The sequence below is a fragment of the Arachis stenosperma genome, chromosome 1 (assembly GCF_014773155.1).
Source record: "Arachis stenosperma cultivar V10309 chromosome 1, arast.V10309.gnm1.PFL2, whole genome shotgun sequence".
Classification (NCBI taxonomy): Eukaryota; Viridiplantae; Streptophyta; class Magnoliopsida; order Fabales; family Fabaceae; genus Arachis; species Arachis stenosperma.
The window spans coordinates 95,797,559-95,808,350 of record NC_080377.1 but is presented as its reverse complement, the minus strand read 5'-3'; the positions used below and the strand labels follow the sequence as shown (position 1 = coordinate 95,808,350).

Sequence of the window (10,792 nt, the reverse complement as noted above, 5' to 3'; positions counted from 1 at the left end):
TGAGCGCTACCAACTTGTCTTCCTAATTATTATCCATTATTTACTATATGAGCCTGATTCGTTGTTAAAAGCGTAGTTATTTTACGAGGTACTTTTTTTTTTAAGACATTTGGATTAACAAACGGTATCATTCATAATCAATTCACAACTAATAATATATAAAACATTTACAAACAACCACACATAAACACATCACAAGTAGTTGACAACATTCGGTGATTCAGCCTTTATTAGAATATAGACTGTTAGTTAGAACACCCCTAGATATAGCTAGATAATAACTATATACATATATACATACAACATCCAGGTCCTGACCTGTTCAAGAGGTCCCTAAGCTGGCACCTAGGCTAGCCTAGACTCTATACTCACCTAGTCCCTCTAAACTACTAAAGCGAGGGAAAGTACATTCTAGGTCTTCAAAACTCAAGTCAGGTGAACGTCACCAAAGGTAGGACATCATCTGCTATTCCTCTGCACGATCAGACATTGCCATAGGACGTCTCTTTGGTACCACGTCAAGTAGCCACACAACAGGAGTCTTGTACACGGGTTTTAGGTTAAAGTGCGCATACAAACGGGGTGCAGACGTTGACTGGTCTCACAGTATATACGTATAATCAGAGAACGATATTCACCCTATACTCAGAAGACTATCTAGCGTAGGATCCTCTTCGCAGAACCATCATCAACGAACTACGGTAAGGTACTCTTACTTCCATCTGAAGGGGAAGAGAGAGAGAAGGGGTAAGAACTGGGGAGTTCTTAGTAGGGCCGGGGTTATTAGTTACGTTCATTAATTTTGTGTTGTTTAGCAGACTAATAACAGAATATAGAGAAGTAGTAAACAGAAGACAGATAAATAGAGAGAACAGAGAAAACAGAAAAAGATCACAAACAGAAGAATACAAGAAAGTAAAACACAGACACAAACACAGAGAATAGAATACAAACAGAGAAAGCATACATTCATGCAACAATCATAATAGAGAAAATGCACAACCAAGTATGATGCATGTCTAGCCCCTAGTGCAGGTAATGAGCTCATTTGTCGGTTACATACCCGCTCCCGACGTTACCCGGAGTCCTCTGACCAGGTAAGGCTTCCCTGTTGGCAATGCCCCTCGCAAGAGTCCTTTGACTTGTGAGGCAAACCACTGCAAGAGTCCTTTGACTTGCAGGACGGCACTAGCAACCCACTGCAAGAGTCCTTTGACTTGCATGGCGGAGCTAGTTAACTTATATCTGCCCAACACACTCACTGTAAGAGTCCTTTGACTTACAGGAGCACACACACACTCTCACTGTAAGAGTCCTTTGACTTACAGGAGTATATGCTAGTTGTGTTTTCTCGATACCTCTGTAAGAGTCCTCTGACTTACAGAATAGCATTATAGCTAAGTATCCCAGGGAAGCGCTCTCAGTGGTCGTACCACCATCTATCTGACTGCCTTCACACAGCAGATCATCACATAATCATTCTCATTATCATCATCACTTTCACATTCCTATGCAGTACCTCTTTCTTTCTCTGTTCAATCATGCTATACAAACTTTACAGCTTTTACTTTTACAACATCGTAACTCAAACCATTTCTCTTTATCACATGACTCTTTTCTCTTTGCCTTTTTACTTTGCTCTGGTTACTCTTTTCTCTGTATCCCTTTATTCTGTTATGATTTCTCTGTTTAACGTATGTATTTAAAGCTTATGTAAATTTCGGTATGAATAGTTAGCCTGTCCCAAGTATAGGTTCATTAAGTCTATACTGAAACAGTTTAACTTTTCATATAATACCTAACCCTATTCGCAAATCAAGAACCAACTATGTTGCCCTAGTTTGTTCACTAGTCTCTGTCTGTTTCTCTGCTGTTAAAATTTTACAGACTTTTTCTTTGGTTTTTATCTTTTCTTTAACTTTTTATCTTTTATTTGTCTTTTCCTCACTAACATGTTATTACCACTCCCTAAGTGTTTTATGAAGGTAATTATGAGATTCTGCACTTAAAGTTGTCTTTCTAAAGCTTTTACAGAAAACTGTCTTTTCTGTATTATTTTATTATTTTTATTAAAATATTATTTTTAATTAAATATTATTATTTAATATTTTATTATTATTTATTATTTTATTATTAAATTTTCGAAAATTACCTTATCTTTACCTTTAACCTTTAAAATTCACTTTTAACTACCCGTAACTTTTAATATTTCTACTTTTACCACCCTAACTTTCAGAAATTACCAAATAACCCCTTAAACACCAAAATAATTACTTCCTTGCCCTTTCTAAGATCTAAAAGGTGTTCTTCAATGTTCTTCACCACACTCAAAGTGTTCTTCATGTTCTTCATATTCTTCAAATTCTTTCTCTGTTTTTACCCGTTTTTCAATCTTTTCAGCAACCGATTTTTACCAAAATTCATAATAAATTTCCAGCCACTAAAACCCCATCTTTTCCACATGATTTTAACACAAATTGAACCCCAATTTAAGGCCTAGGGTTTCGTTTTCCAGCAGCCCTCAAGAACAACATTCATAGCTTAAATATCATCAAATTTCATCAAATTTTCAACAAACTTTCAACAAGAATCACTCATATAAACAATCAATTTCAAGCACAGCCAAACCATATCATAATTACACAACTCAAACACAATCAATCAAGATTAAATTCGTCAAACCCTACCTTGATTTGCTGCTTCAAATCCGGTTACTCTTTCAGGTGGTCCTTAAGCACTTTTTCCTCCTAAAACACATCAAGAACAACTTTAAATCCACAAACTCTCAACTGACCAAATCTCCCTCAGCACGTTAGGAAGAGATATCTCACCTTAGACTTGCTGGAAATTAACGTTTCTTGGCCCTCAAGTCAAGTTAAGCATGATTCCTAAGGAAGAACATCAAGAAAACACATGTTTTGCATGGTTTTCCTTGAAAACCGAATTGAAGAGGGAGGGAGACAGCCATATCTCCTTATTTCCAGCCTTGATAAGTCACATGTTTATGTAGAGGAAGAAGAGAGGATCATTTTGGTGAAATCGGAGTTTTGATTTGAGTTTTGCTTCAGAAGAAATCAAGCTTTGAAGATCAAGTGTTCATGAAAGTTTCTCTCTTTTCTCTCTTGTTATTTTCGGCCAAAATGATGAAATGAGACAGCCTTGGAGGTCTTGGGGGTGTAAGGTGAGTTGTGATTGGTTGGCTTGGAGGTGGATTAAAATAATATTAAAATATCTCTGGTGTATAACTACTAAAACTAGGTGTATCGGAACACTTGTAAAAACATCTCTAAAAATTATTTCTGAGCTACTAGCATAAATGACACTAGTAACATATTTATTATGAGAATAAAACATGAATAATGAGGCCTTAGCATTGCTAAAGTCATCAGAGAGTGCTGGTGCTAAGCTGCACCAGTAAACTGTGAACCCGGTTAAACCGATTTTCTGTTTTTAACTAAAACTGACCAGGTAACCTTATAATATCATTCAAGAAGCTTCTAATACTCATATAATGATGATATTACCCTATTATCTCTCTTCTCTCATGAATCGAGTCCGGTTCGTCAAACTGAGACTATTTACGAAAAACCGGATCAAAACTCCTAACCGATACGGTTCAAAAACTATGTTCTTCGTGACTGCATTATCGAGCTTGACTCGGAAAAGGTTCTAGCTTAAGGATGACATAATGACAATGAGGATTGAGATACTTGTTGATATAGAAGAGGTGTTCCCTTTACTGATCTTCTGGCAAAATCCGTGCCTTCAGAAAATATCTCGCATACTCGAAAATCAGGGTTGTTACACCGCACAGGTGGCGAAAAACACAGAGTTGTGCGCATATACAGATGCCCTGTTTCAGAATTTTCTTTTCTCTTCATAACTAAGGTTCCTAACCTTAGCACAACAACCTACCTATCTCAAATCATTCAAACAAGCACAAAATCATAGTCCACAAGTAATTCAACTTATACAACTCAAAATCATCAAACAAACCTAAGCTAAGCATTATATCACAAGAAAATAAATAGTTCAAAAAACTTTAAACAAGAGATAGAATTGGAAAATGTCACCATGGTGGGGTGTCTCCCACCAAGCACTTTGGTTTAAAGTCCTAAGTTGGACTTGCGTGGCTTTATTGGTCACCAAACTCCTTGGCTTGCTTTGGTTGAGTATGATCCTTTGAAATGGACTTCTTGGCACTATCCTCTTTTCCTTGTTCCTTGACATCTTCAATCACTTTGTCTTCAACTACGTCGCACCCAAAAATAGAGTAAGCTTACCGAATGGGCTTATTAGACTCCTCTAAAGTGAACTTGACTAGCTTGCTATCCAACTCAAAAGAATATACTCCCGAGTGTATGTCTAACTTAAAACGGGCCGTCGTCAAGAATGGTCGTCCAAGGAGTATTAATGATGGCTTGGTTGAGTCAATAGGAGGGGTCTCTAAGATGTGAAAATCAGCTGAAAAGAGCAATCCTTGAATATTGACAATGACATTCTCTGCAATCCCCACAACAGACACAATTCTCTTATCGGCTAACACAAACCTCGCCCCGGACCTCTTTAGGGGTGACAAGTTCAATATTTCATAGATGGGGAGTGGCATGATGTTCACACACGCCCCCAAATCACATATACAGTCCGTAAACTTAGTCCCACCAATCAAACAAGTGACCAAACATGGGCCGGGATCATTGCATTTTTCAGGAAGTAAAGAAGAGATAGAATCATCTACCGGCTTTTTGTTGAGGTTGCCAAGCTTGTCCTTGTGAGTGCAAATATCCTTGAGGAACTTGGCATATTTCGGCACTTGTTGAATGGCTTGAAAGAGAGGGACGATAACTTCAACTTTCTCAAAAACTTCTACCACAGTGGGGTCAAGATCTACTTGCTTCTTTGCTTTCTTTGCCAAGGTTGGGAATGGAATAGGCAAGGGCTCTTCAAGCAAGGTCTTTCTCTTGGGCTCCTTGACCTCTGGTGGTTCTTCCTCACTTTTGTCAACAGTTTCATTCGTACTCCTTATTACATCCACTTCATCTTCTACCTCCTCATTGTTTGTCTCCTCACTCAACTTTGAAGGTATAGCAACATTTTTATCCAATTTAGTACAACTTCTAAGAGTAATGGCATTTATGCTTCCTTTAGGATTGGGTTGAGGTTGGGAGGGCAAACTACTTGAGGTCGAAGCTTGTTGGGTGCCTTGTGTGGTTTGAGGAGGGAGAGTCAAACAAGTAAGGGCTTCAGCTATTGTATCCATGTACGCATCTTGTTTCTTATAAAAACTCTCTTTGTTCTTGCATGAAGGTGTGGATTGTGTCATTCATGTGGGATTGATTGGAGGGAAGGGCTTGGTTAACTTGAGAAGGATTGGGTCTACTGTTTGGATGTTGATACTTCACTTGAGATGGAGGTTATGGGGGTTGTTGGTATTGTGGTTAACCTTGGGGGTGTTGATGGTAGTAGACTTGAGCATTTTGGTTAGGTTGAGCTTGAGGAGCTTGATTCCACCTTTGGTTTGAGTTATCTCTCCACCCTTGGTTTTGATTACCTCCATGTGGGTAGGGTCTTTGGTTGTAATTGGGTCTTTGTAGGTAGGGGTTAGCAACCGCCAATGTAGTGTCCTCTTGGATTTGAGGGCACTCATCGGTATAATGAGTAGTACAAGCACAAACACCACATATCCTTGATGGTCCTTCTATCCTAGGAGGTTGAGGTGGAGCATTTATCAAATCTTGAGGGATTTTTTGCCCTTGGGTGATTTGCCTCAACAAAATAGTCATCCCACCGAGGGTAATTGTCAAAATTGCATCTCCGGAGGGAGAAACCTCACTCAATGCTTTTGGTTGTGGACTTCCAGCCCTAGAGTGTTGAGTTGAATCCGCTAGGTCCGATATAACTTCCCATTCTTCTGTTGCGGCCATGTTTTTTGTCAATGATCCTCCACTCGCGGCATCCAAGAGAAGCTTATCTTGGTGGTGCATTCCTTGACAGAAATAACTGATCAAAACCAACTCATCTATCTGGTGGTGAGGGCAAGCTTCCAGCAACTTCTTAAATCTCTCCCAATATTCATACAAAGTCTCCCCATCCCGTTGCACAATACAGGAAATCTCTTTTCTCAGCTTGTCTATTTTCTGGGGAGGGTAGAACTTCTCCAAAAATTCTTTTCACAATAAGTCCCAATTGGATTTAACTTCACCCGGCTGAGTATAAAACCACTCCTTCACTTTTCCCTCCAAAGAGAAAGGGAAAGCGAATACCAACACCGCGGCTTCATCCGCTCCATGTCTTATTGCACTTGCACATGCAACTTGGAAATTCTTAAGGTGCTTCAGAGGATCTTCCCCAGGCAATCCATTGTACTTGGAGGGCAAGTTGATTGTGCCAGACTTAAGCTCAAAATTCGGATCCAAGGCCGAATACAGAACTTGAAGTGGTTGCAAGTTAAGATCAGGAGCTCCGGCCTCCTTCAAGGTAATCCTTCGAGGTAGGTCTGCCATGACGGTGTCACCTAAGTCACTCAAAGACAATTCAGTACTCCCCACAGATGAATATAGAGTCTCCTCATTGATTGGAGAATGATAGTCACGGATAGGTGGTAATAGTGAATGGGAATGGTCCTCAAGGGAGCCCGATTCACTATTCACGAAAGCTAGCCGGCACCGAGCTTGCTGATAAACCCCATTTTGAGGGTTTATCTTGTATTAATTTCAGGGGTTTTATCAATGATTCCACACGCTTTTTATATGAAAATACAAGACTTTGTGTTCCTTTCCTAATTTTTGCCTCATGGATGAAAACATGCTTATTTTGCACTAAACTAGATACATTTCTAATCTTCTCTTGGTGCCATTCGATACCGTGACCTATGTGTTAAGTGGTTTCAGAATATTGGGCAGGGATGAACCGGAAGAGAGAAGGAGAATGGGCGCAAAGGAAGGGAGCATGAGAAATTAAGCCTTCGAAACTTCAGCAAGGGCGCGTGCGCGTACTTGGCGCGCCCGCGTGGATTGCGCAGCTAGAAGTCAAAGTCAGAAGCCAAGCTACGAGCCGGCATGTGTAGCGGCTAAGCCATAATCCCCATGGGCACGCACGCGTACGTTGCGCCTCCGCTCGCATTGCAAGATGCCCCAGTGGCGCGCATGCGTGCTTTGCGCGTGCGTACCGATACTCGAATATGATTTTTTTAAAGAGTGACGTGACCTGGGCGTGGAGACAGTTGGAGATCCCATCTTGGGGAAGTGCCTTGGCGGGAAGAGCTTAAGAAGACCAGGGGTTGAAGGGTTAAGGGACTTTTGCTCATTTTTAGATTGTTCTAGATATTTTTTTTTTTAGCTATTGGTAGATACACTCTTGGGTAGAGAGAGAGGGAGATTCCAAGCTCTCACTAGGGTTCATCTTCTTCACTAATGAATTCTCAATCACTCTTTGGTGAGATCCATTGAAATTCTCAATTTACTTTGTTCATGCTATAGATCTTCTTCTCTAATCTCAATTAGTGCTTGTAATTGCTCAATTCTCATAGATCTTAGATTCAACTTTGTAGCTTTGGATTCTATAAATTTCTTGAGAAGTTCATTTCCATTGTTGTTCTTTGTTAATTGTTTTTAGTTTCTTGTGTTGAAGCACTTTCAATTCTACTTTCTTCTCATTCTTACTATGCCTTTCATCCATGCTCATCAATTGTTTGATAAAATGCCAACACTAGTTATGGAGTAAAAGTTTCTTACTTGGCATAGGGTTTGGACCATTAGAAAGAGTTGAATAGTTTATGTCAATTGTTGATTTGGAATTAGAAATTGCTAATTGACTTGGAGTGCACTAAAGCTAGATTTCCCTATGGGTAAAACTAGGACTTGTGATTCAAGTTAGTTACTCTCATTTGACTTTCTTCTATACCTAGGGGTTAACTAAATGAAGCAAGGCCTAATTGTTATCATCATTGAAAGAACTATAAGGATAGAATTTCTAATGCCGACCCTAGGCCAAGCCTTCTAAAATTGATTGTTTGTCATCTATTCTGCTAAACCCTCAAAGAATCATAACAAGGCTTCCTACTCAATAAGATGCATTCTCTAGCAATTCCAAGGGAGGACGACTCGGGAGACTAGTACTCTCGGTTATAGATTGTAGGATTGTTTGATGCGAAGTTTGAATGTCGATTAGACTATACTCACGATTATATCCATTATTGAATTCTATATCGGCATGATAAATTTCGTTTATCACTTGCCTTATACAAGTTAAAGTTCTTTCGATTTCTAGGTCAAAAGTGGCCAAGCTCGGGTCTGAAAGTGACTCTGTCATTCAACTGAGGAGGCAATAAAAGTATGCAATTATGAAAGGCAAAACAAAACAAAAAAAAAAGAAAAAATAGGCAAGTAAATAGGAACTAACTTAACAATCTATAACTACCAAGAGTAACTAAAGAGGGAAAGTAGTATCTACAATTAATGCCAAGTAGCAAACCAAAAATTAACTATTCACACTATTCACATATTTACACAACCATAATCATGGCACTCATTGCACTTAAAGTGAAGTTCCCCGGCAACAGCGCCAAAAATTTGACGACGGCCAATCGTACAAGTTGGGATTTCTCAAATTAGGATTAACGTTGCAAGTATAGACCCAAACCCAACAATCAGTCGCCAACCAATTTGGAAATTCATAAGATGTGTGTCAATTCAAAACCGATTTAAAACTGAGAGTAATTGACTCCCGGGTCGTCTCCCAAGGAATCACTTAAGGGGCAATGAGTGCGCAAATTCCGGTTGTAGTGATCAAGGGGTTGTCAATGAAGAAATGAACAAAGAAAGCAATAAAAGAACATGCAAAATTGTAATGATTGAACTAATGACTATGTAATATAAACAAGTAAAGTATAAAAAAGATTAACATAGCAATGTATGAAAGATTGAAAGCATAAAAAGGGGTCTTAACTTGGAGTGAGCTAAGGGTCCTTTCCTTGTTGGAACCACAACTATGCCAATTATGATGGATTAGTCTCACTTGATCAACCCTCACAACGGAAGGTAAGTTAAATGAGTATAAGTGTTCTGAACCCACAAATTCTAAATTGCTTGCTAATTGCCTTAGCAACAAATTAGTGTTAGTGGGAACAAGAACAATTAACAACCCGAGAATTGACACTAAATGTTGGACATTCCAACTTTAGGTACCCAAGTGCTCACTTTGCCCAAGCCAAGAGACAAAAATTTAGCCTAAAACTATGTTTGACATTTTGTCAAACACTTGGTGGGCAAAAAGCTTAAACATTAGAAAAATAAGAGAAGACTTGAAATTAAGTAACAATTGATCTCAATCAACAAGAATAGCATAAGAAAGCATAGAACAAACACCAAATATCAAACTCATCAACAAGAAAGTGAAATTGCAAAAGAGGAGCAAAATTGAACTATAACTTGAAAGAGAAGAAAGAGTAAAGACTATGTAACTATAAAGAGTAATAACAAGAGAATACTTACAATGAGATTAGCAAAATCTAATGATCAAAAATGGAAATGGCACTTGGAACGTAAAACCCTAATGAAACTCTAATAGAGAAGATGAGAAAAACTTAGAGAAAACTAAAACTAGAAACCTTCTATTCTACTCCTAAACTATACTAATGCTTTGCTATGTTCTTTCCTTCATTTCCCCTCCAATATGAGTTAAAAGACTTCAGAAATGAGCCTCCAAAGCCCCCCAAATCATGAGTCATGTGCCTTTCTAATGAAGTCATGCGCAGACACCTGTGCGGACGCACAGGCGTGTGCGTCCGCACACTTTGCGAAAATTCCCTCCTATGCGTACGCACGAGTATCTGTGCATACGCACACTAGGCGATGTTTGGCGGGACACGCAACGCGCTCAAATTGATCCACGCGCTCTGCTTGGGCTCCTGTGCAGACGCACAAGAGGCTGTGCGCACGCACACGTCTCTGGGCTCACCTCCTTTGATTCTTCATATTTCCTCCACTTCGCAAGCTCTTCTTCCATTTTTTCCAACCCATTCCTACCTTATACACCTGAAATCACTCACAAACATATCAAGGCATCGAATGGAAGGCAAATGGAATAAAAATAGATCAAACTAAGCACAAAAGAGCATATTTTCATAATCAAGCACAATTTGGGAGGAAAGTTCAAAAGCATGCTATTCAAGGGAATAAGTGCAAGTTTATGTGATGAAATCCATTCAATTCTAACCAAAAATCATCATCAATTATGGATTCATCACTTTCTTCTTAGCTACCCCAGGTTTCATCAACATAAAAGATAGAGAAAGAGAGTTTGGGTAGGTCGGATATCCAATACCTAGCAAAACAATTGAATGATTTTTATGAAATCCCATGAGTTCAGATGGAGCTGGGAAAGGGCTACATTACAGGACCACAACAAATCGATCTCAAAACGGATGAAAGGAATGGTGATATTCAGCTGACTAAAAAAAGTAGTCATATGCATAGAAAAAGGGTCGTTCCCCCTGAGTCAAGGGGGGAAAAACTAACCCTCTCCTCAGGGTTAGGCGACTCCAATTCATAATTCTTCTCCTGGTCCCTATTACTACAAATCCTATGGAACCTCCTAAGTCTCATGCAGTACCCGGGGTCAGCCACAGTCACACACATTAAAACTATAGAGTCCAGCCAATCTGACATGCCGTCAGGGATCTTAGTAGACATCTCAACAATATTTTTGCCCCAAGACATAGGCCAACTATTCCTACAGTAAGAAAAAGGAAAATTGGATTACTACCAAACAACTTGGAAAAATAAGGAAACAA

General features: G+C 39.2%; 1 non-coding gene across 1 annotated transcript; it reads left to right on the top strand.

Moving 5' to 3' along the window:
- Positions 1 to 6,021: 6,021 nt before the first annotated feature.
- On the top strand, positions 6,022 to 6,128 carry LOC130956746 (small nucleolar RNA R71). Its single transcript, XR_009077199.1, has one exon. It is a non-coding gene; the product is annotated as a small nucleolar RNA R71 (small nucleolar RNA).
- Positions 6,129 to 10,792: the final 4,664 nt, after the last annotated feature.